This window comes from Aphelocoma coerulescens, chromosome 4 (assembly GCF_041296385.1).
Source record: "Aphelocoma coerulescens isolate FSJ_1873_10779 chromosome 4, UR_Acoe_1.0, whole genome shotgun sequence".
Lineage (NCBI taxonomy): Eukaryota > Metazoa > Chordata > Aves > Passeriformes > Corvidae > Aphelocoma > Aphelocoma coerulescens.
This window is the reverse complement of record NC_091017.1, coordinates 26,593,056-26,615,002: the sequence shown is the minus strand read 5'-3', so window position 1 is coordinate 26,615,002 and position 21,947 is coordinate 26,593,056. Positions and strand designations below refer to the sequence as shown.

General features: G+C 44.6%; 1 long non-coding RNA gene across 1 annotated transcript; it reads left to right on the top strand.

Moving 5' to 3' along the window:
* Positions 1–7,350: 7,350 nt before the first annotated feature.
* LOC138108988 (uncharacterized) lies at positions 7,351–8,331 on the top strand. Its single transcript, XR_011150183.1, has 3 exons — positions 7,351–7,752; positions 7,891–7,996; positions 8,141–8,331. It is a non-coding gene; the product is annotated as an uncharacterized lncRNA (long non-coding RNA).
* Positions 8,332–21,947: the final 13,616 nt, after the last annotated feature.

The following is a 21,947-nucleotide window of genomic DNA, read 5'->3' as shown; positions in this document are numbered from 1 at the left end:
CTGCTCCTCTCTGGGGAACAGGAGTCTATGGTAAGAACTGCTACAATTCAGTTACTGAATTTTCTAGGGAGGAACGGGCTGAGGGTGTCAAAACCTAAATTACAATTTGTGCTACAGGAGGTGAAGTATTTGGGACATCTAATTGGCCATGGCACAAAAAAACTCAGTGCTGAAAGAGTAGAAGGAATCCTAAATCTACCACCTCCAACTTCAAAACGAGAAATCCGGCAATTATTAGGCCTATTTGGATACTGCAGACTGTGGATTGATCAGTATTCACAATCTGCCAAATTTTTATATGAAAAACTAATGGAAGAAGAACCTTTTAATTGGACTAATTCAGACACACAAAAATTACAAAATCTGAAAGAGAAATTAACAAAAGCACCTGTTTTAAGCCTTCCTTCACTAGAAAAACCCTTCGATCTATTTCTTAATGTGGAGAAGGGAATTGCCTATGGCGTCTTGACCCAGGAGTGGGGAGGAGTCAGGAAGCCGGTTGCTTTTCTTTCCAAATTACTAGATCCAGTGTCCAGAGGATGGCCCGTCTGCATCCAGTCCATCGCCGCAGCAGCCGTTCTGGTCTCGGAGAGTCAAAAACTCATTTTTGGTGGAGACTTGACAGTGCATACACCACACTCAATCAAAACCATTTTAGCTCACAGGGCTGCAGAGTGGTTAACTGACCCAAGAATAGTCAAATATGAAGCCATTCTCATGCACTCAGACCACCTGCGGCTAGTTGCGTGTACACACCAAAATCCAGCTCAATTTCTTTATGGGACCCCATCAGAAAAAGAAATTGAACACAATTGCATCGAGATAATTGACATCCAAACAAAAGTCAGAGAGGACCTGGTGGACTGTCCCCTCAATGAAGGGGAAATCCTCTTCATTGACGGGTCATCTCGAGTGGTGGATGGAAAGCGATGCTCTGGCTATTCAGTGGTCGATGGACACCAAATGTGTGTGCTAGAAAAGGGCAGATTGCCACCGACCTGGTCAGCTCAGGTCTGTGAGCTCTATGCCCTAGAAAAAGCACTCCACCGACTAGCAGGAAGCATCGGGACCATTTACACTGACTCCAGATACGCTTATGGCGTAGTCCACACCTTTGGAAAAATCTGGTCCGAAAGGGGGTTCCTAAACACCAAAGGGAAAGATATCCTACATAAGGAATTGATCCTAAAAATTCTAAAAGCACTGCAACTGCCTCAGGTGATCTCAGTGGTGCATATTCCAGGTCATCAATCGGGAACCACAAAAGAAGCTCGGGGGAACAACCTAGCAGACTTGGCAGCAAAAGAAGCAGCAGTGGAAGAAGAGGTAAAAGTGATGGAAGTGAACCAACTTCCAACTAACACCACCATATCTGACACTATTCCACAAACTAACATTTTACCCACGCCCATTTTTACTGACCAGGAAAAACAGAAATTAGTTTTAATTGGTGCTAATGAGGATTCTCAAGGCCGCTGGTATTTACCAGATAAACGCCAAATGTTAAACAAAAATTTAACCCGAGAAATTCTACAAAATATCCACCAAAGCAATCATTGGGGTTCAAAGGCTCTGGCGGATCACTATCTCAGAACCTTTGGATGCACTGGTGTTTATGAAATAGCCAACCAAATAACCCGGGACTGTGTAATCTGTCAAAAAGTTAACAAAAAGGTAATGAAAAAGAACACGGGCGGAGGAATCGAATTAGCAATCAGGCCTTTCCAAAACATTCAAATTGACTTTACAGAAATGCCTCCTGTCCAGAGGTGGAAATACCTATTGGTAATCGTTGATCACCTTACCCACTGGGTGGAAGCTATTCCAACTGTCAATGCAACAGCCCAAACAGTGAGTAAGGTGATCCTCGAGCAAATTATCCCCCGTTATGGGATAGTCCACCGCATAGATTCAGATCGAGGTACTCATTTTACCTCCCAAATTGTACAACAATTGGCTCAGCAATTAGGAACAAATTGGAGATTACACACCCCGTGGCATCCACAGAGCTCTGGGAGAGTGGAACGGATGAACCAGACAATCAAGAACACCCTCACAAAATTAATGCTGGAAACAAAATGGACCTGGGTAAAATGCCTTCCGCTTGCTCTTCTTAGAATTAGGACACAGCCAAGATCTGATTTGGGTTGTTCACCATATGAGATGTTGTATGGATTACCCTACCTTGCTACACCACAAGAGTTGAATGTGAAAGAGTGTGGAAACACCAATGTACAACAATATGTACAGATAATTGCCAAAAATCTAGAGTTGCTAAGGGAAAGAGGTTTTCTACCACAAACTCCCCCACTTGATTTTAATATACATCACATCAATCCGGGTGACTGGGTGTTAATAAAATCCTGGAAAGAAAAGTCATTAACCCCATCCTGGGAAGGTCCATTTCAGGTCCAGTTAACCACTGAAACTGCTGTCCGGACATTTGAGAAGGGCTGGACGCATGTCAAGAGGGTGAAGGGTCCAGTAACAGCACCAACTGAAGAGAAGAAACCTCCAGACAAACCATCAAACTAAACACCCTGTTTGAAAGCTCCACTCAGCATCCCTCAGTCCAAGTTAATAAAACCCTGTACTCCCAGTTATACCTCAGTAATAAGTGCTAGCTACAAGTTGTTAATTAAGTTAAAAATATTTCGCTGTTAATTCTGTTCTTTGTTATTCCTTTTACAGATTCTGCCTTCACACAACCATATTGTCACATCAACTGTATAGTAAGGCTCCATTTGAAGCCAGCATTCTCTTTCAAAAACAGTCCAATCAGACTCCAAAATTACGGGCACAATAACTCTAATCTTTGACAAGGCCAACCCTAAAATAACCATGAGTTTCCAGAAGCCTGAGATCACTGAAGAACCATCTGAAGGTGAGAAGCCTAAAGAAAGGACGAAAGAAGCAAAGATGACAAGCCCCACCAGCAGAGGCAACCCAAATGCTGACAGCTTCTCTCGGGTATGCCTAAAGGGGAAAGTGAGCAACATCCTGCTACTGAGTGTCATCTGTCTCTGGGTCCTCTGGCCTCCCTTTACACAAGCAGCCGACAGCCGCTGTAACAGATGTTACAAGACTGTGTACCAGGCAGAAGGAGGCTCATTTCAAATTCGACACTTTTTCCGAGCACATACTTATGTTAATCCATCTTGTTACAACATAACAAGGTTGAGTATCTGCTCAGAAAAAGGTCACAAGTACTGGATTGGCAAAAACATTGGCACCCAAATACATAAGCAGAAGGGAGAGTGTCCCTCCCAAGACGATTGGCTCTGTTTCAATTTTAGATACATAACCAAGACAGAAGATTTGTTAAAAAGAAAGACCTATGACACTGACCTGATCCAAGAGGTGGTCATAGAAGAAAAGGAAAAACAAAAAGAAAACAATCCTTTGATGTCAAGGAAAAACTTGTTTATTGACCTGGCAGAAAGGATTGGACAACAGCTAAATTTAACAAATTGCTGGGTGTGCGGAGGAACTTTAGAATCGGAGAGTTGGCCTTGGCGGGGAGTCAGTCTTGGACCCCCCGATTTACTCCGACTGAGTAATCTCTCCCCCACAACCCGACATGACAGTGAAACCTGGCTGCTAAGCAATACTGTTATTGGAGAAGAATGCATCTGGAGGAAAGGAAGAAAATTTTTAGAAGAAGTTGGTGAGACAATATGCAAAAGGTACCTGGTAACTGATGGGCAAAAACACTGGTGGATACCTCAAGAACCAGATGTATTCTGGTCTGCAGAAAAGGTTAAAAACAAAAATTGCATTTTGAATCCTGTTAAAAAACTCTGGCAGTGCTGGGATCAAGGAAATCCATACTCTGTCCTGCCACAAATTTCCAAGTACTGGATTACAGCAGCAAGTATACAACCCCACTTCTGGGAAGCACTACAAGACCTCTACTGGATCTGTGGTAACCGAGCTTATTCCAACTTACCACCTCGCTGGAAAGGGAGCTGCACTCTTGGAGCCATTCAACCAAACTTCTTCCTACTTGCTGAAAACGCTGGAGCCCACCTTGGAATCTCCCTTTATGATGAACTTTTCCGTACTAAGAGACATGTAATAGGAGGGACCCAGAGATGGGGAGAAGAAGAGTGGCCAGCTGAGAGGATCCTAGAGACTTATGGACCTGCAACATGGGCACAGGATGGGAGCTGGGGGTACCGAACTCCCATCTACATGCTAAACCGGATCATCAGACTGCAAGCACTAATTGAGGTAATCACTAATGAGACCTCTCTTGCTCTTGAACTGCTTAACACACAGCAAGGGCAAACTCGAGCAGCCGTGTACCAAAATCGGCTGGCATTGGACTATTTACTAGCAGAAGAAGGTGGAGTATGCGGCAAGTTTAACACCTCAGACTGCTGCATCCATATTGATGATCACGGCGAAGCCATCACCAAGATTACCCAAAACATCAGGAAACTAGCCCACGTTCCAGTGCAGAAATGGCAGCCCTTGATCACTTCTGAATGGTGGGAAAATATTTTCCAAGGACAATGGTGGAAGAAAGCTTTAATTATTGTTGGACTTTCCCTTACAGGACTTATTTTTCTCCCTTGTTTAATCCCTTGTTTCATCCGTCTAATCACCACTGTCGTCCAAAGCATGCCACTGATCCAGGATCTTCAAGGACAACAGCAGCGTCCACCATTCGCTCAAAAGATTATGCATATCAATAATAGTAACAATAAGAAAACCAGAAAGGAGAGAAAAATTGCCCAGCAAGTGTGGGACACTTTTAAAGAGCTTGAATCTATCCCTGAAGAGCTATCCACCTCCACTTAAATGCAAAGACCAAAGATGCGAGCATAAGAGAAAAAGGGGGGACTTGTCATACATGAAATCCCTATTTGTGCTTGGTCTTTGCATATTAAGTGCTTTAATTAATTTTGAGCTTAACATTTTTAAATTGAATGTTAAAATTAACCCATCAGCCCAGGTACACAGATCAAGTTTTTATGGTCTTCCTGTGTTTACTGTATACTTTTACAAGTGTTTTAAGATGTGTTAGATGTATTTTTTTATGTTTTACTTGTATCTTGGTTTCAAGGCAGATTTAAAAAAAACCCCCAGTTGCAACAAACAGCCCAGCCCCCATAACCATACCCCCGTAAGCTCCATGACCCTTATCTCAACTAATATCACCCCTCTGACCAGGAAGAGCCATTGGTGGACAGAGATGGTCTGTCAAGGGGAAAACACCAATCGCCTTGAACCAGGGGGGTGGGCTGTGGGCGGACTGTGGGCGGAGCAAAAGCTATAAAAGGGAGCAAAACAGACACGCCTCTCTCAGTCTCCCTTCCTCTCCAGCTTGCTAAGGCAGTGCTGGAGAAACCTACCCCTTTCTAGGGGCTTTTAGAAATAGATTTCTTTTTGACCAGCCTAGACTGCAAGTTTTTTTTCTCTACCTGAGGTTCAGAGCTGCCTTAAGCCTAAAGTTCCTGAATCCCTGCGCTCCTGGGGCATACTTCCTAAGCCACTAGGATCCCAAATTTTTATATTTTGTTAGTTCTTGCAATTTTTCAATTTTTCTGTTTTAATAAATTGTTTTAATTTCTACAAAGAGTTGTCTCATTCCTCACACAGAAGACTTTGAGATTATATAATTTTGTAAAATATATACAGGACAAATACGGACCTACAAACTGTTCAAGCTAGCAACTTAGAAAGACCCTGTGTCAGTGTTGTGCCTAGATCTTGATCAAAGGTTATGGTGAGTTTAATCTTGCCTTATTTTATCTGTCTAAAAACTATGCCAGCTGCACATAGTTGAAAGAGATGTATGTGTCCAGAGGGCTGTTTATCCCATCGGCCTTGAGCTGGAACGGGCTGACCTGTGGCAGTCCATGGACTACTGAAGGATCCTATTTCAGGACTTCTAAAATTAGGTTCTGAATATGAAATGAAAGGAAAAGGAAAGACTCCATTTTCAGAGACACAGCTGAATTCAAGAGTATTATTTCAAATACCTACAATTAATGTGAAAAGAGTACAGGAAAAGAATGGTTTTCAATTAAGCCTGGACTTATGTAATGTTTTTAATGGTATTACACTAGGTAAGATGGAGCTTTAATATTCTCATTTTTTATAAATCTTCTTAGAAAGATGGAATTGCTAATGGCTTTGAGCTCTAAGGCACAACTGGTGTAGAATTGATGTAAAGTAAAAAAAACCTGAAAACTAAACTAGACTCAGTAAATTTTTCATGCATGTTTGTCAGTGAACTGCAACACCTGATGCAAGATAAGTGCCTCTTCTTGCATCTAACTTGAAAACTCGTCTTGGATAAAAATGCTCAGGATGCTGAATCGTCTCAGAAGTTTTACACTAAAGTACAAATGCAGGACTTATGGCAGCCATTTCATGTTGGCTGTACAGGCAAATTTAGGGTGACTCTCCCTAGGGAGAATAAATGGTCTTCTACAATACAGCATTCTAGAAAATCTACCTGCAAAAATATTTATTTGAGATTCAACATAGCCCACAGAACTGCACATTTTGCTTGTCAGTGACAGTTATATTTCCTGAGAATATAAGATGAAGGGTTTTAATTGATGACTAAGAGATCAATACCATCAGGCATGAGGTTAAAGTATTGCCTGTCTTGAAAACAGACCTAACCTTTTCTGTAAGGGTTCTTGTGTATTACACTGAGAAACAGCAAGGGTATTGATCACCTTTTTAGGACTGATGAAAAACATCAAGGAATGAAAATTGTTCAGTTACAGAAAGGATAGTAAATAGAAAATTGGGTAAGGCTACTCCATACAGGTGTATGATGCGTGATAGAAGTATTGATACCTGAGTAATGACTTGACAATTTTGTTTTATGGCCCTTGCCTGGAATAACTATTCTAGAGCAGGTGAAATGTATGAAAGGCCTTTTAATGGAAGCACACCAGTTCAATATTCAATGTAAAGTCTTGCAGGGATGTGCAGGTGACATAATATTTCCGGCATGGGTATAATCTTGGCACCTAAGCATAAGCTGATCCAATAAAGCGTGATTTATGACCAGACTGAGCTGTTTTGAGGTGAAAGGGTAGGATATGACTTACTTGGCTTGTAGGGGTATTGCCTGTTCTGCACTGAGTTTGCTGAAAGGCACCTGAGGCTGGAGAAGGGTCTGTGGTACTTGTCTGCATTAGGGCTTCCAAGGATACCCATTGTGGACAAAAATGAAAATTCAAGTGTTGCTACTAAACAGAGATGAGAAAATGTACCAGGCAAAGATGGATATTTGGGAGACACTTAACCTGGTCCATTTGAAACCCCTTTAACCTATTGCAATCATGCTGGGGAAAGAGACCGTTTAATACCTAGAGGTGCTCTGAGATGGCAGTGCAGTGCACGATAGCATGAACCGAGGAAGCAGAAAAACTTGCATTCTCCATACGCTCCACATCTCTTCCAAAAGCTGCTGCTGTTCAACAGGAATGATGGCCTTAGAGCTGTTATCTGCTGCTTCAACTGAATGTACCTCAAGACAACCCACTGTGGTGCTAGGGCTTGGACATGGAAAATCCTGTGATGTTCTGAAACAATGTGGTGGGATGACATTGTCTTTGTCACTGCTTTCCACAACCCTCCAAATGCTGAGACTAATTGTTCTGCCTCACTCATCAAACCACAGATGTGGTTTTGGAACAATGGGACAAATCAGGAGCTGGTGCAGACCTTGTTTCCTGTTATGTTGAGTACATCTAAGCACAGACCGTGACATTTAAGAAGGTAAGAAATCTTTGGGGCTTACCTCATTATGGACCCAACCAAGGGAAATGTACCCCTGTGAGGGGGTATAGTTCCATAGTGGGCCATGAGGTTTCTCAACATGCATTGGGACTTTGACCTCTTTTTCTTTATATCTAGGATCCAGATGTCTTTAGGAGCAGAAGAATCTGACCCCCTAGATGAGACACTCTGTCAATGGAAATTCCCTTCCCTCTTCCAATTACTTGCAAGATAAGCAGTGTAGGTCAGTGAAGAGCAGTCTGCTGGCATGCTGCATGCTTAGGAACAGTAAGAGTGGGTGTTCCTGCTAATGTAGGATATGATACTGATTTTTTCTGTTTCCTATTCTGAGATGTAGTTTCAGGGTCTTATGTTTTTCCCCCTGCAGGTAGAACACCTAGATGCCGCTTTGTAGGAAAGGTTCGCCTTGCAACAGAGAAAGATGTCAAGTACCTCCCTCCCTTTCCTTTTCTTTCTCACTTTCTGATACTCTATTTTTTTAACCTTGTATTGTATAATAGCCTGAAGTTGTGTTTCTTTCTTCACAGAAACTGTGGAATAAACTTTCTTAGCTCCTTACAGCTTGTGGTTGGACTCTGTTTGTGTTTACTCTCACCACCAAGTTCTGACTGCACACACTTCCAGCTGAAACTTTTGGACAAAACCATAGTCAAAAACATAGTCAAACTGTAGTCAAAACAGCATATGCTTCCTGCTGTATTTCTAATTTGACTTGTGAGCTGTGCATATTTTCAAGGGTTTTTAAAGCAGTCTTAGATTCAGACTGCTGAGGGTCAGGTGATGTTTTCCCCTGTGAAGCATTTGCTGACTTTACAGCCTGCAGTTTTCTGAGATGCTCCTCATGAGGGAGCCACCTCCCACTCTTTGCTGCCCATTCGGCAGCAATTGCCTTCCTGTCCTTCACCTGAACTTTTCCACACACCCTCTCTCTGCCATGGGGAATTTTTCAGATCCTTCTGTCGTGCTAGCCATAGCGAGGAGCAGTTTGCAGGGAAATGGTGAAGTGTGTGGCAGGGGAGCTGCAGTACATTGCAGGTGCTGGACCCACTGGCCCACATCAAACCTAGCTACTGGTTCCCAGTTAATGCTGTTCTCCAGCATCTGTAATACACCCCTCTTTCTTTTATTTCAGCATGGTAAAAACAGACATTTTTTTCCCTGTGTCTGCAGAGGTAGTTTTATACTTTTATAAAAGATAGGCTTCTGCAATCAGATTTTATGGAAAGCTTGCTTTAATTCTTTGCTCCAAACCTGAGTGCCACTTACCAGCAATTTCTCAGCAGCAGATATTACAGTGAAATAACAGCACAATTAATTTCTTTCTTACAGACAATGTAATTTGAGATGCGGTACAACCTATTTTTTATGTGAAAGACTGTTTTTACATCCTTTTTCTTCCAGCTTTCCCAGTAATGTCAGAGGGCTTTACCCAGGTCAAAGGCTTTCTGTACTCATAGTACTCAGTCTGTACTCTCTTTTATGTCATGATGTTCTGCAGTGCGTGTGTATTCTGAATACTATATTCAGATTCTGAATCAAATGTGGAGGGGCAGGGGAAGAGGGCCAGTTGTAGTGAGATTAATCCAATATCCTTCCACAATGGTGAGACAAAGAAATGTTTGTTTCAGAGCTTCAAAACTGACCTTATTGTAATCTGTAATTTCAGTTGATTGTACCCATTACTTATTCAGGTACATGGGCATCAGGATGCAACATTAATAGTTAGAAATGGATATATTTGTGAGGGAAAAATCAAAACAAATACTGCACAAGTGAAATTTTAATTAGGAATAAAACCCTGCATTTTCACTGCAGCACTATTTCTTTCCTGGCTATCTTTCAGCTTGGAACAGCCCTCAGTATCCATGTACTCAGTCTACCTTCCATGAACTCAAAACAAGTATGTTGAAGGATGAGGATTTATGAGTACAAAAGTTGTTTTTTTTTTCTTTTATGTCTTCCTTATCTTTATCCTTTTGAACCACGGCCTTGTTTTAGAGGAGAATGTGTGCAGGGTGTATCGGATCAGGCCCAGTGCTTACGCTGCCAATTTCTTTGGGTGGATCAGTGACCAAGGCTCTAGCAGAAGTGTTCAAAGGGTAGCCACATGGAGGCTGTGTGTATGAAAGACCTGTGCTGTATTGTAGTGGTTGCTGCAGCACTGACTCCTTTAGTACTGAGGCTAAGAAACCATCATCTGAGCCAGCTGTACCTGCTCGGACCTTGGATCTATGTAGCCTCAAATCCTGTCACTGAGGGTGGATCACATGAGGTGTGAAAGGAAGCGTGACAAACAGGAAAGGACTCCAATAGCCTGTCCTCCACCATAGTCTTTCAGCAGTCCGTGGCTTGGAGACATCCTGAATCAGACTTTGTATCCTTGGTGTTTCACAGATTTCAGTGGCTATTAATTCCACAAATTTGTCTGGTTTGCTGTGATATCTGCAGCCTCCTGCAGCAATGAACGTGATAGTTTGACTAGAGATCTGTCTGTTATATGACAGTAATAGTTAGAGACCTCATGATGCCTATGTCTTTGTTTTTGCAATCCAATTTCAGACAAAAATCAACAAACAGATGCAACACTGGAGTATGAGAGGGAGAATAAAAGGTGTAATGTGAGGCTTTGCATGTCAGCTAAAACTTCCACATCAGTATCTGACTTCATTTTCCAAGTATTCTGCCTAAGGCCTCTTTCTCAAACTGTGCATCATTTCTTTCAGTTTTTGTAGAAGTGCGTGATATATGTGAGGTTGGCTTCTCACTGCCCTCTGCCAACCTATCTGAGCCCACAACTCCTCCTCCATCAGGAGAGGTGTCACAAGGCAGGACCACAGGTAAAGGGGGTCACGTAGCACTTGCAGCTGTGCAGTTGGTAGCACTTTAAATGCACCAAATACTTTCTTCCAGTTCCCTTCATCTCCCATTTTTCTGAGGCTGCACACTTACTTTTCAAGGTGGACAAATGTACAGTGAATTTTCAACCCATTATCAGAAAGTTATTGCCATACTATCCATCAAATTGGATCAGAATATCAGAACACCAACCAATACCTTTATTCAAGATGCTGAATACCTATATAGTGAGCAGCTGACAGTTCAGGTTTCTCCTGATACCTTCCATCTCCTGCTGCACAAAACTAGAGTTTGTGTATCATCTTTCTCTAAATGCATAATTCAGAATAAATAAAATCCCAGTTTTTCACTGACGATGTTGTGCAGCAATTTTGCTCTTGTTGGTATATTTTGTGGAACTGCACCCTTTCTCTTTCAATGATGGCCTCAAGTTGCACCAAGGTAGTTTAGATTAGATATTAGGGAAAAATTCTTCACAAAAAGGGATGTTGTTGAAACAGGCTGTCTAGGGCAGTGACAGAGTCATCATTCCTGGAAGTGTTCAAAAATGTGTAGATGTGGCACTTGAGGACATGGTTTAGTGGTGAACATGGTGATGTTGCTAGGTTGATGGTTGGACTTGATCTTAAAGGTCTTTTCCAAACTTAACAATTCTATGATTCTGTGACAGCCTTCAAAGGATCCAGGTAATCTATCTGGACTGGCTGAGCACCTCCAGTGCACCCTCTATTTTCTCAGTCACCAAAAACTTCAGTATGAAATAATTTCTTCAATCTATTAAAATGCCGTCTGTTCTAACAAGCTACTGAACACAAGTATTTAGTTTTCATTTCCTTTATGGGAAGCAAGGTTTAACCCATTTGTTTTGGTGGGTGATGGTTTGGGGGCAAGTTTGGGTTTTTTTCAGTCTTGGAACCTGTTTGTGTCAGTTAAGGCTGTTTTGAGATCAATATAAATGTCTTCTTACTTGCACCTAGTCTGAATGTTCTTCTTGGTTTGCTCTTTGAGTTGCATCTGGATATTTAGCAGAACATCAAACTGCTGAACCATTGAACTCCCAAACTGATCTGGACACGTCTCTGTGCAGTCTCCGGGCATACTGCAGCCCTGTATCTAAACCCATCCATTACCCTTTTATCTCTTGAACAGAGAGCATCTGTGACCACTTCTTCTCCAGTGTATAATCATTGTCTCATCGTCACTGAATTGTTGGCTGGCACTAATGATCACAGACCTTAGGACAAAAATATCTTCAGGCATATTTGCAACCATGGAGCAGCCATAACTTGGTTTCGTTTCACAAGTCTTGCAGGCTCCTGCCCTCTTGGAAGTGCAAAGCAACATAGAGCATCCCTGCCTGCATCCATTCCTCACCAGACATTGATATTATAGGGGACACTGTTCACTGTTCCAGAGATAAAGTGTGTAGCACCAGGAAATCTGGATAGGGCGTGAGTGTCTGTGTGCTGCAGTCTCAGGGTGTGCAGAAAGGCAGAGTCACCCTCCCTGGCCTGGCTACCGCTGTGGGCAGGTACCACTCAAACACTCTGCCTTCTGCAGCCAACGCTGCTTGCCCATTTCATACTCTGATCCAAGGTCTAGTGGCATAAATGGGATGTAATCAGGGAGCTACGTTGACTCTGGAGCCTGCCCTTAGACATGTTATTCTCCTGGGGTGCTTCCATGTGAATCTGTCTGCAGAAAAAACAGCTGAGAGTGGAATTGATAGAAAAGTACTGATATTTATTACCACTATTGAGTATCTTCTGCATGGTAATATATTTCACAATTAATTTCTCCATCGCCTTCTTTTTTAAATAGTTTTGCCAACTTCTCTCTTTCATTCTCTATTTAATCTTCTATTTCTACATATTAAGCAAGGAAAGTAGAGACATGCAGAAGGGGAAAAGAACTAAAAAAGAAATGAGCGTTCTTGAAAATATCATTCCTTTGTTAGTATAAAACTGTGCAATATTTGAACTGGTTCACTTTATTTTAGCTTTTCAAAACAAGATTTTTATCTAACAAAAAATATGCCTTGTTAAGATGTTTCAGTTTTTTTCCTAGAAGAAACCTGTGATTCCCTTTTCTCTACCTGAAATGTGACATGATCAGAACTTCTGAAGCTCTATCTTAGCAACACTTCAAAATTACTTTAAAATATTTTTTTCCAAAATTGAGCCCTTGGGAAGTGAACACAATTCCAGCACATTATTGTTGAACAGTTTTTAGCAGATACCAAGTCTTGTACTCATCTCCAAAAAGCTGGACTAAATTAAAGAGCCTTTTTTGCTGTGAAGAAAAGCTGTTGGAAAACTATTGATAAGTCTTTTCCATTCTCTTCAGGAGTGCAACTATTTAATTTGGCTGCTAATCATTTAAATGCCTAATCAGTGAATTTTTCTATAATCCTAACTTGTATTACAATTTGCAACCCCAGGCCCTTGATCATTTGTAGCTTTTTAACACATATTCACTTCTCCTGGAATGTAATACATCACTTCCTTGCCTCTCATGTGTGCACGAGGAATTAAATTGTCTCCTGCAGGTGAGCAGGGAGGCAGAAGGCAGTTTCCTGGAGGCATTTGGGTTTTCCCACCCTCATGCCTATCTCCATGTGGCTCTGGACAGTCTGTGAATGCCACTCCCTGTTCATCTCCATGTACAAATCTCTGACACAAAGTAATTCCACTGCCATTCCTGAGTCATGCCCTTGGAAACGGGACATCTGTAAACACGTCCTCATCTGGATTCTTATTTGCCTGCCTGTAACTGCTGGTAGTGCCTCTGCTTCTCCAGGGAAGGAGGATTGAGAACTGTGTGAAGTTCTTAAATATTCATCCTTCTGCTTTGGAGGAACTGAGCTGATGTCAGTGTTACTGGCAAAAATTAATTTTATAGTTCTATCTTCTTATTTTTATAGTTCAGTGTTCTAATCATAGCTATAAATTAATTAAAGTCTTATTCCTCTTCAACCTTGGAAAATACATTGTGGTAGTAACCCACCATTTTTGAGCAAATCACAGGGGAGATAATCGATAAACTAGGAAGAGTACTAAAAATCTATCGTGTGAACAATTTTTGGCATTAAGTAAATCTGACAAGGAGACTGGCTGGTTTGTACAGTGGTCAGTGATGTGTTCCTGCTAGACTCATTGGTCCTTTTGTCTTTCCATGTTTATCTGATGCAAATATATTTTCTGTTTCTTAGGAGAGCACTCATCTCATGGGAAGAATAAAACTCGGCAACTCTTCACATCTCAGCAATAAATATGTAAGTTCATAGCCTTTGTTTTCCATCCCATAACATTAGTGTTTGTCAGTCCCTTTAATACTTTTTAGTCTCAGTATTGTGCCACATAACTAAAAAAAAGGGTTAAAAATGCAAACCAAAAAGAGCAATGACTTAAGTTGGCAGCAGCCTCAAGGAAAAATGTCTTAAAGAAAGCTCAGCTTGAGCACACCATCGTGACCAGATTCACAGGCAAACTGAAGAAGCTGCCAGCTCCAGAGACAGACCTATATAGGCAAGAGCATGTGACTTTAACTGTTCAGCATTTCCTGGATGGAAATCCCTGAGTGACTTTTCTTTCTGTTTGTGTGAGAAAGAATAGATTTTTAAAGGCAGATACCTATTAAAAAAAAAATATTTGGTACCCAGAAATTTTTTGCTCCTTTTTTTTTCCATGAAAAATCTGAATCTTTTTCACTTCATGAAAAAAGCCAGCACTTTGATTGAGGTAGTTTATTACCTCTTGAAATCCTTGGTGGTTAACATACACAGCAAGTGCTGGATGCTATTTTTATGTGTGAGAGGGCAGAGACCATCAGAGCACCTCTGAAACCCAGGTTTTGATGTGGGCACTGCATTGTCCTTCATGTATGAAGCTTTCTCAGGCACCACAATATCCACTTCCCATGGAGCTGCTTCTGTCGCTTGTGGAGAGCTGTGGTCCTTTGCTGAGGGAGAAGGAAGCAGCTGTGGGAAGGGTCCTATGTGACCAGGGTAGAGCAGGAGGTAGGGGAGAAGGATGCTCTGAGGAGCTGGGTGTCCCAGCATGTGTGGGATGGACCCAACAGAGGCTCTGGCAAAGCCCAGCCTCCCACCAGCACTGTAGGATGAAGCCCCTCTAGAATGGGTCCCATCACCCTCCACTGAGAAATACCTGGCTGACCAGAGATGTGAGGAACATCTTTGATGGTTTTGACCTATTCTCATTTCCTCTAGCATGCAGAGACCGAGCTTTCCTGATGCCAATAAAAAGGACAAAATTACCTCCTTTGTTCCTTGAATTAGAGCAGCAGAACGCAGTTTTGCCTACATTATTGAAAACCCAGAGGTGGTTCAGTATGTGTGGATGCAAGACAATGGCCTGGACAATGAATTTAATCCTTATTGTCTAACCCATATTGGATTTATTCTGTGTCTTCCATTTTAGCTTGCTCTTATGTTCCTGAACAACCTTACCTGGAATAATAATCCTGAGATACTCTTGTCATTTCAGATGTGAAGCAGCCTGTTTTATCACGATATCCAGGAACATCCCACCAAAGTTGCATTTCAATGGGAAATGTGGAGCAGCTGAAGCTTTTTACCATCAGGGCACTTGTGTTAATGACCAGGTTTTGACTTCTAAATCTCAAGCATCTCCTTTCCCTTCTGGAAAGACATGTAATTTTTTGATGGCTTAATTACTGGTATATCATATATATTTATTATTTTCACATATAGTAAAAGCAGGGAAACAGGTTGAAGAGAATGTAAAAAGAAGAAGCGTGAAGATAATGTAAAAATTAGGTGATGTTTGCATAGTAGCTACTAAAAATGTTTTCTGCACACAGAGGAAGGAATATGTCAGTATACTTTGTTGAACTTATGGTAGCTAGGGATCTTTTAATTGTATGTAGCAGAATACAAACAGGGCCTGACCCTTGAAACAGGACTGGGCAAACAGCCACTATGAAAATTAATTCAGTGTTTTCCATGAGACTCCTCACTGTAGCACATGCTTTGCTTGTCACAAATGTTTACAGGGTGGGATGCCCGGCTGAGATGCTGAAGTGTGTGCTTGTTTTCTGTGAAGGGAGGAATATACCTTGCACTGAGGCTCTTTTAAATTCTGTAAATTACTGAATATAATCCTTGTAATGTAGCAGGCAATAGTTGGTTTTCACCTGTTCCTTGGCTAATTGCATTATGTGTGCTACAAATATGACTCCCATATAGCCTGGGGCACACAGTGGGAATCAGCAAGGGAAGCAATTTCACAGATGAACCTTCGTCCCTGTGTGTAGTTACAAAAATGCTGCTAGCGAGGATTTTCTTGTTATTTTCTAAGTCCGTGAGAGACTTTTCTCTCTCACAGAAGAGGTAGCAGGGAATGTAAACAACCCAGACACCTGCAACCTTGAAAAGTCTTGTTTACGGTATAGTAGAAAAAATATTTTGACAATGGATGTTTTAGGATTTTAGCCAATCACCCCCAAGGGGTGGCTGGCCCTTTGTCCAATTAGGCTATGAAGAAAAAAGTCTATAAAAGAGTTTGTAAAATAATTAAATAAATCAATCTTGCTGCACAACTCCTGCCTGCTGGATCTTCTCCTCCTCCTCCTCCCTATGGCTGCGGGACACGGTGCTATACCGTAGGAACCAGGCCTGCGGTAATATTTGGTGCTGCCCGACGTGATCTGCACTCTCTGACGTGTCCTGCTGCTGCGAGCTAAGCCGAATTCCTCTAGAGGTACGCTGCTCCCCTTTGCCCCCGGGACCGGGAGGTCCGACAGAACTGAGAAATGGCAAACAGCGGCTCACAAACCGAAGCTGCGATGCTGGTCTGGAAAGGTGTGTTTAGCATATTGCGCACCTCCATTCCTGAAAACTCAGTTCGGGAATTATTAGACTGGGCTACTTTAAAAGGGATTTCCATGGACAGAGATACTGCCCTGGACTTTGCCTTATGGCAGGAACTCGGATGCGCTGTCCGACAGGAGCTCCCGACTGGGGACTCAGCAGCGTTAGAATTATACAAAACCTGGCGTTCATTATTTTTCCTGCTGACAGACCTTGACTGTGATAGCAGGGCTGGCTCGCCTATCTCGGTGATGAGTGACGGAGGAATGTCCGAGGGGGGCCCCGTTGACTCGGTTTCCGGGGAAAATGATAATGGATTCAGGAAAACCCCCCCGGCTCCACAGGCAGAGCCTGCGCCGGCTCACCCTGCACAATCGCAGGACTCCGCAGCCCCCAGGAACCCCGCGCCGCCAGAGGCGGGGGGGTCAGAGCAGCGGGAGGGCGCACAGCCTGCCTTTCCGGTCGGCTGGGCAGCGGCCACGGCTTATCCAGTGCCTCAGATCAGCGGCTTAGCCACTTGGATGCCCAGAGAGGCTCCTAGCTCGGTTCCGTACGGACCTGGATCTAACTTCTTAGCCGGCGTAGCGCCGGGCGTGCCTGCCCCGGGACTCCCTGGGTGTGGTCCGCTGCCCTCCCTGGCGCTGGACTGTTCTGCGCAGTCGCAGAACCGAGCCATCGACCTTTTAGTGCAGCATTTGCCTTTGCTGATGGAGCTGCCAAACTTATCCCGAAGGATGGAGGAACTCCTCACCCTGTTAGAGCGGCGAATGCCCGAACCAGCGCCGCCCGCGCCCCCCCCGCCATCCGCGGGAGACGCGGCTCCGAGCCGAGAAACGGCGCGGCCGGCGGCGAACCCGGCAGCGGCGCAGCCGCGGCAAAACCCGGCAGCGGCAGCGGCTGCGGAGACGCGGCCAGAGACGGCGGCTGCGGAGCAGCGGGCTGTTGGGGAAGATGAAACAGGAAAGCCTTATAAATATGATTGCCTAACAAAAGATTTTGGGAATATGAAAACTATAAGCGACATCGAAATGAAGGCCATCTTTGAGATATAGAGTCTTAGTTACTGAACAACTGGAAAACAATGGTATAGCCGGCTGAAGGTAATCCCCTCTTGATTGAACAATACCCTCTGCTTGCAGACAGGTCCAAGGGTCAGAGCAGACCCTACTAGCTCAGCAGAAGGGGTCCAAGGAGTAGTTTTTAGAAGTTAAAATGTAACACTCTATGGTAATGTAATAACTCTTATAGGCTGTATGTAAATGCTATAGGATTTGTACCTTGTATTAGATTGGCTAGTGAGAATTAGAATATTCACTACAGAAGATGATTTATTGTATTGTAACAAGGACCTCGCTCTCTTAGTAACTCTCTTAGTAGCTCTCTTAGTAATGCTCTTCTCCTCTTAGTAACGCTCTTAGTAACTCTCTTAGTAGCTCTCTTAGTAATGCTCTTCTCCTCTTAGTAACGCTCTTAGTAACTCTCTTAGTAGCTCTCTTAGTAATGCTCTTTTACTCTCTTAGCTCTTAGCCTCTTGCTCTTGATTCATCTCTCTCTCTCCTACACCTTGGGCCTGCTTGGAGCTGCAGCTGGCAGCTCTAAGCAGTGCCCCTGTACCCACGCCCTTTGCAATAAACTGCATGCTCCAAAGACCTGCTTATAGAGATCTCTCGTCTCCATCCGTCCATCTCCAGCCGGGCCCGACCGAACCCACACCCTCATCACCATCATCGCCTTCAATTTCGACAGCGGGCAGGGGCAGCGGCACCCAGAGCGACCCCCGAGAACGGGCCGGCGGCAGCAGCGCCGAACGCAGCTGCTGTGCCAGAGGCGGCGGCGCCGAGAGCGGCTGTAGCCCCAGGGACGGCGGCAGCGGTTCCAGTACCAGTTCAGTCGGGGCTGGCCGAGACGGCCTCCCGTATAGAAACTGGTGCAAAAACTGCCGCGCAGCCAGCTGCAGTCTGTCCTGTCTGTTCTGCCTCTAGCGAACTTAGCCAAAGTGCCCCTCCACGTAAATTTCTGTTCACTCCCAGCACCCCAAAGTTGCCTTTGCCTGATGATTCCTCGTCAGGCAGTGAGGCAGATGAGGTGCTGGCCCCAGGTCGTCAGGCGGCTGTAGCCGCGCGGCGAAGAAAAAGGCTGAGCCGGTCTCGCCCCTGGACCTTTCAGGACTGCACGGTAACAGTGCGTCCGACGCATTATAATCGCTTCTTAGAGTCCCTTAAGATGCGAGCATTGGAGGAGGGTGACTGGAGGTCATTAGAAATCCTTGGAATGCCATATAGATCTGAGGATTCTGGGGGTAACGGGGGAGCTGTTACACTCCATCCACAGGCGGTGCCAGAAGTTCAGGATGGTAGTGCTTTCCCAAAAGGGGAGATCCAAGCTTTCCCAGTGTATAAGGCTCTCCCAGATTCAGGAGAGCATGACAAGCATGAGGTAATTGCCTGGAAAGTTGCCCAGGACCTCCAGTCCAAGGTGGCACAATATGGGCTAGGTTCTGCTGAGGTTATGCAGATAATAAGGGTGATAAATACGGATTTGCTTTCTCCATTTGATATCAGACACTTAGGTCAAATTCTATTTCAACCTGTACAATTTACAGTTTTTGAGAAAACCTGGAGAAAGCTGGCCGGCAAGACTGCATTAGCAAATATGCAGCTCCCTGCTGCTGATCCTAGACAGACAGCAGGAGTGGATGCTTTGATGGGGACTGGTCCCTTCTCTGATCCCAGTCTACAGGGTAACTTGCCCTCTAGCATCCTGCAGCAAGCCCAACAGGTCGGCATGGCTGCCCTGTTGAAAACCATAGAGTTGTCTGCGCCCAGAAAGCGATATACTGAAATAGTTCAAGGCAAATCAGAGTCATTCCTCTCTTTTGTAGAGAAAGTCGCTGCTTCTCTTGAGAAGCAGGTTGAGGATGACGGGTTAAGACAGATGTTGTTAAGGCAGTTAGTGAGGGATAACGCAAACGAGGAGTGCAGAAAAATCATAGATGCCTTACCAGGGGACCCTGAGGTAACAGACATGGTCGAAGCCTGTGCTAAGGTGGGATCTGGGAACCAGAAAAGGTCTGCCTTGACTGCGTTCCTGCAGCCTGTTCACGCATCTTCTGGTCGTGAACCAAAGCCACCAAAACAGGTGAAGAAACGGAAGCGGCCTAAGCCGAGCCAAAAAGAGAACACACCGATCCCCCAGTGCAGGAGGTGTGGCAGGCCAGGCCATTGTACGGGCTACTGTAGATCCCGGACTCATGCCGATGGTCGGCCTTTGTCGGGAAACTTCCGCCGGGGTGCAAGGAGGGGGAATTGCTCTCCGATGCAGTCGCTCCCCCAGAGAGTGGCACAGGTACAGGCACAGGCCTACCCAGCCACCCTAGAGACAGCACCCAGGGATCAGACGGCACCCACGGATCAGACGGGTTTGACGTCCACACCGCAGCCACAGTCGTCTTAGACTCTAGCGGTATTTATAAGGTTCCCTTGGATGCATATGGACCCTTAGCCCAGGGATCCAGTGCGATGCTGGTGGGAAAACCTGATGTTGCCCATCAAGGAATCTTAGTGCACTCAGGAGTTATTGATGCTGACTTTAAAGGCCAGATTTGCGCTATGGTCTCCACGCAAAAACCCCCTGTAACTATTCCTGAGAAGACCTGCCTTGCTAAATTAGTGCCTTTTAAGTCTTGTGTCCCCAGGGTAGAACAAATTCAGGAAGATAACGGCAGTGGATCTACGGGACTTCCACAGGCCTTCTGGACTGCAGACATCTCTGACCAAAGGCCACAGATGACACGTACCCTGGTCCTGCCAAGCGCCCAACCACCCCGGATTCAGCTTCGAGGTTTGATTGATATGGGTGCTGATGTAACTATCATCTCCTTCTCTGCATGGCCTCCCTCATGGCCTTTAGCCCCAGTGGGATCGGCCATCGCAGGATTAGGAGGAACCACACAGAGCTATTTAAGTGAACGGCCTGTGGTGGTGAAGGATTCAGAGGGACACACAGCTACAATTAGGCCTTATGTTGCTACCACTTCCTGTAACCTTTGGGGACGGAATGTGTTGGCAGCTTGGGGCGTACGGATTGGGACAAATTTTAGCAGGGGTCACTGTGTGTAAGAGCGCACAGTATCCTACACTGCCTTTGAGGTGGTTCATTAACACACCAGTCCGAGTCAGACTCTGCTCAGTTAGTTGAACTAAGGGCTGTTACCATGGCTTTTCAGCGATTCTCACAGGAACCTTTGAATTTGGTTACTGACTCTGCTTATGTAGCAGATATCACCCAACGCTTAGATTGTTCCCTTCTGAAGGAGGTGAATAATGCGGCTCTGTTTTCGCTGTTGCAAACCTTGTGGTCTGCAATTCGGGCTCGAGTGCATCCGTATTACATTCTGCACATTCGAAGCCACACCAATTTACCAGGTTTTCTAACAGAAGGCAATGCCAGGGCTGACATGCTGGCAAACCCTGCATGGGTAGGGCCTCAGCCTGACAAAATTGCACAAGCCAAGGCATCGCAGGGTTTCTTCCATCAAAGTGCACATACCCTGCAGAAGTAGTTTCATTTCACGCCAACCGAGGCGCGCGACATTGTCAGCGCTTGTGCTGACTGTCACGGACTCGCTGCGCCTTTGCCAGCAGGGGTAAACCCCAGAGGGCTAAAAGCCTTGCAGATTTGGCAAACGGATGTAACTCACGTCCCAGAATTTGGTCGGCTGAAATATGTGCACGTGTCTATTGACACTTTCTCCTCAGCTATGTGGGCTACTGCTCACACTGGAGAGAAGGGCCGTGATGTCATTGCCCATTGGAAATTGGCTTTCTCAGTCCTGGGCGTGCCAGCTTCTGTGAAAACCGATAATGGTCCTGCCTACGCCTCGGAGAAGACACGGCAGTTTTTACACCTGTGGGGTGTAGACCATACCTTTGGTATCCCACATTCTCCTACTGGCCAAGCCATTGTTGAACGCACTCATGGTACCTTGAAGCGTGTTTTGGACAAACAGAAAAGGGGAATGCATGGAGAAACCCCACAGAGCCGACTAGCAAAAGCTTTGTATACAATTAATCACCTTACAGTACCACAAAATTCAAATAATCCTGTTATTCTGAATCATTTTTTCTCATTGCAGTCTGCAGGCGACAGACAACTGCCCCGGGCAAGAGTCTGGGTGCGGAATTTACTCACTAACCAGTGGGAAGGCCCACATGAGCTTATCGTTTGGGGTCGTGGGTATGCTTGCGTTTCCACAGATACTGGGATACAGTGGCTACCTTCAAAATGCACTCGCCCTGACCTACGGCATCAGAGGCAGAACAGGCAACCTCCAAATGATGACCAGAACGCCAATCATCCAAATGGCGACCAGAATGTAGATCATCAGCCTAATGACTCTTCTGATGATGACCAGGATGTCAACCATCAGGCAGATGGTCCTTCTACAAGCAAAGACTGGGATGGTCCT